Source organism: Camelina sativa, chromosome 17, assembly GCF_000633955.1.
Source record: "Camelina sativa cultivar DH55 chromosome 17, Cs, whole genome shotgun sequence".
Taxonomy (NCBI): domain Eukaryota; kingdom Viridiplantae; phylum Streptophyta; class Magnoliopsida; order Brassicales; family Brassicaceae; genus Camelina; species Camelina sativa.
The window spans coordinates 18,724,821-18,729,577 of NC_025701.1; positions in this window are offsets into that span (position 1 = coordinate 18,724,821).

The window sequence follows — 4,757 nt, forward strand, 5'->3', positions numbered from 1 at the left end:
ATATATATATATATTTTGTCAAACACATTTCATTAAAACTAGGTAATATTCCATGCATGCGCGAATTATTGTATTAATATGTTAATTTATTTTAGTTTCTGTAATTTTTTTAATAAAGTTTTTTAAAATGGTATTTCTGAAAAGTGGAATTGAAAAAGATGCATTTTTGAAATTCTCCCTAAAAATACATATATAACAAATAAATTTTTTAAATGTCAATGATACACTTTATTTATTCAAATCTTATAGTATCAAAACATACCACTTATTTAAAAATATTGTTAATGATAAAAATAAAAATTTATTATGATATTCAAAATTTACCTAAAACATTTAATAATTAAATTCCAAAATTATTTTTTAAGTATCAATTAAATATATTTTCTATAAAATCATATGAAATATAAGATAAATCTAACAAAATATATAAGCACCCTCTTACCATGAGTTTTGAACCAATGTAAAAACAAAAACAAAACAAAATATTTAAAATTTGAGATATGGTGGATGATGATGTGATAATGGTTATTTATATGATTTTTTACATTTCTAAAATAAATTAATTAGAGGAGTTACAATTATGATTTATAGTGTGTTTGAATGAAAATAAATGGAAAATAGTCAATTCATAATTTATATAATTTCAGTTACAATTTAGTAGTAAAATGTAGATTTAAAGTATAGATTAATATACATTACTAGGATTTCACCCGCGGTACACCGCGAGACTGAATTATAAATTATTGTATTTTAAATAATAATTTTTAATTTATTTAATTTTTAAATTCTCAATTAATTAACTTTTTGTCTAATTAATTTAGAATTTTGTTTAGAATTGTTTTTCTTCTTCTTACGTTTTAGAAAGTTTATAACTTAATTACATTAAATTTGTTATTAGATAGAATATAAAATTTTAAATTTGTTTTGGTCTCTAGAATTAAAGAGGGGTATATACTATATAGTATGTTAGTGTATATTTTTATGTGTATATATTTTTTTTTGGAATATTAAGAATATGTTATAGTATGTGTAATATTTTGTAGATTATATACTAAATAATTTATAAGTTAATTTTTAAAACTATGATTACAAATCTATAGTATATATGAGATAAACTAATAGTTTTATTGTTGGTTGTATAGTCCAAACCCGCCATGCTAGGCTAGGCGGGTCAGACAATATGTTCAAAGATTTTTAATCCGCAAAAACTCATCATACGAAACCTGTGAAAGTAAAAATTAGTTTTAAATATGTAATAAAAATAAAAGTAAAAATCTGTGAGCAAGCAATATCTTTTATATTTTATTATTATTTCTCGAATAAGATATCAAATTGAATGGTAAATATGTTTGTTACCTTTTAAAATCATAAANATATTTTATTATTATTTCTCGAATAAGATATCAAATTGAATGGTAAATACGTTTGTTACCTTTTAAAATCATAAATTTTTTTTTAAATGATTGTTTAAATTCAGAATTTATGTAGAACAATTACACCAAAATTAATAGCATTTGCTCCTATAACAATTAACCGAATTTATGTAAAACACTTAGTTTCTACAAACAATCTAAATTGTATGGAAAGTTTATTAGAATTCTCTTCTCAAATTAAATTTGTTTTCTTTAATTAATCAAATTTCTGTAATTTCCGATTGTGTAGGAAATTTGTGTATGAAGAAAATATTGTTTTGTAAAATTAGAAAATTAATATTAATTAAATTAGTTATAAACTTAATACTTAATGTTAAAGGGAGTGGTTCTGATTGTTTTGGAAATTTATTTAGGATGAGAAATCTTGTTTTCAAAAACAGAAACTTAATATTAATTAATTAAATAAAAAACAAATTAATAATTAATACCAATGGCATGCTTGTAAATAGGTATGAACTTCAGGATTTATTTTATAAATGTCTCCAAAAATGTATACATAGATTACATTTTTATTTAATTATAAATAAATAATATTTTAAAAAAATTAAATGCTAAATGGACCAATAAAAAGAGAGTGAAACACCGAACTATTCTATCTGTTTTGCATTCTGATAATCCAACCGCTCTTACTGTATTCGTGGATGTGGTAAACTTAGGCCATGAATGGTGACATATCAAGTGTCTAATTGGAAGTGTGGTTTTCAAAAAACTGAATTTTACACTATTCAGAAAACAACAACGTAATTTGCGTTATTTAAGAAAGAGAAAAACATCTGTTTGCGTTTTTTAAGGAAGTAATTCAACTCAAGGACCGCACTTTGTTATGACTCACCAATTAGCTAGCGGTTTTGTGGTTTTATGATTTTATGTTATACCAACTAGTCAAAAACGTGCAGTTAAATACCTTAAATCTTCGTCACTTCTTCTTCATCATTGAAGAATCCTATACTCTAGTTTAGATTTCCACATCTCTAAATACACAAGAGAGCAGAAGACTATACCAACAGGATATGCATCCTGCAATACAAAACATAATTAAAGTACACACAATCAATGTCGTTAGTGGCGACACAATTAGCCACTCTTTCTAATGATGGAATACATATTTTATTTTTTATTTTATTTAAGTAACTGATTCTGAAAACAAAATCAAGGATGCAGACGGTAAAACAGTACAAACAAGCATCTATAGTTAAGAAGATATTACCTTTGGTGATTTTCTATTACATAAAGAGAGATGCTTGACTGAAGTAATAGAACTCAGAATATTCCCAGGATGATAAGCGACGTGAACAATTGCCGCTACAATAATAGGCATCTGACTCACAATAACACAAAACCCACCCTCATAACGGTCAAGAANTTTTTTTTAAATGATTGTTTAAATTCAGAATTTATGTAGAACAATTACACCAAAATTAATAGCATTTGCTCCTATAACAATTAACCGAATTTATGTAAAACACTTAGTTTCTACAAACAATCTAAATTGTATGGAAAGTTTATTAGAATTCTCTTCTCAAATTAAATTTGTTTTCTTTAATTAATCAAATTTCTGTAATTTCCGATTGTGTAGGAAATTTGTGTATGAAGAAAATATTGTTTTGTAAAATTAGAAAATTAATATTAATTAAATTAGTTATAAACTTAATACTTAATGTTAAAGGGAGTGGTTCTGATTGTTTTGGAAATTTATTTAGGATGAGAAATCTTGTTTTCAAAAACAGAAACTTAATATTAATTAATTAAATGAAAAACAAATTAATAATTAATACCAATGGCATGCTTGTAAATAGGTATGAACTTCAGGATTTATTTTATAAATGTCTCCAAAAATGTATACATAGATTACATTTTTATTATAGATTACATTTTTTTTTTTTTTTTTATTATTATTTATTATTAACCAAGGTTTAGAGTTTCTCGTTCGCCCTAGCCGCTCCTCTCTGGCACATTCCCAAGGTTGCTTTCTCCGGCGGCGTCGATCCCGATCGGCGCCGCTGGGACATCGATCCGTCTTCTCCATGCTCTCCTCTTTCTTCTAAGCCTGTTCTCTGTCTGGTTCTATGGTGAACGCGCCGGAGGTTCATCGATTCTCTTCTCTGTGACTCCGGTCATGCGACAGCTTCAATCGCCCACCTTTCCCCCGTCTCTTCCGGTGGTTGCTCTTAGCGAGGTGATTCTCACGAGCTTCCAGCCTTTCAAAGTCAGATCTGAGACTTCTCAAAGCCCTTGTATTCTTGTCGTCCGTCCTTGTCCTGCCCCATTGAAGTCAACCTCATCATCTCTCTGCTCCTCGGATCTAGATCCCCTCACCAAGCTGGTTGTTTGGTCGCAGCTGGACAGGAGCTCTGTGTTGACGCCGGAACCGTACAAGACCTCGACAAGACCCCGAGACCCAACCTCTGCGCCTCATGAGTTCAGGTCTATTTCAAATCCTTGTTTGTATTCGCGTAGTTTATTCTTGGATCGATTAATGAAGTCAGTTGTCCGAAGACTGCAACTGCAACATAATCGAACATGGATACTATGTTGTTGCAAAGAGCCTTTGAGAACCTTGCCCTTAGATTTGGTTAGGGTCACTACATATTACTACATGATTTTAAGTAGGTCTGGCATTATGATCTTGGCCCGATGGAGCCATGGTTACCGGTACCTCTTGAAACTACCCTCTCTGTTTCAGCTGTTCTCTGAATTACATCAAGTACCAAGCTGCTGTATATGCTCTGAAACTAGAAGTTCTGGGACCATCGGCATTATGATCTTCTCTCCATGGAGAGGAGATTACCGAATCGTCCCCATCCTCCTCTATGTATCTTCCGTGAGCCATGAATCTTGTCAACTTCAATGTACCAACGTCCGGAAGTTTGTTCCCCTTTGTCACTGTCTTGAGAACCTCGGCATTATGACCATTGCTTCAAGGAGTGTGGTTACCGAATCCTCTCCAAGCATGACATTACCAAACCTAATCCCCCAATCACTCTCCTTGCCCCTGAGCAGATCAAACCATCTTGTCTCCCGGCTATGGAAACCTCTTCAACGTCCCAATGTCTTTGTGATAAGGACCATTCATCACATTACCGCTGTTTCTGCGAATGTGTCCTCGGATCATCCTGAGCTAGCTTGTGGTTTGGTGCTCCTTTGCTCAAGCCTTCAATATCTCTGGTTTATGATTGCCGAGCTATCTATCTGTACCTTTTATGCTTTTAGTTGTTTTCAAGTTTGGTCGTTGAACCCTCTAAACCCTTGTAACTTTGCTACTTTGATTGGTTAAATGGAAGTAAGCTCTGTTGTGTTTCAAAAAAAAAAAAAAAAAAAAAAAAA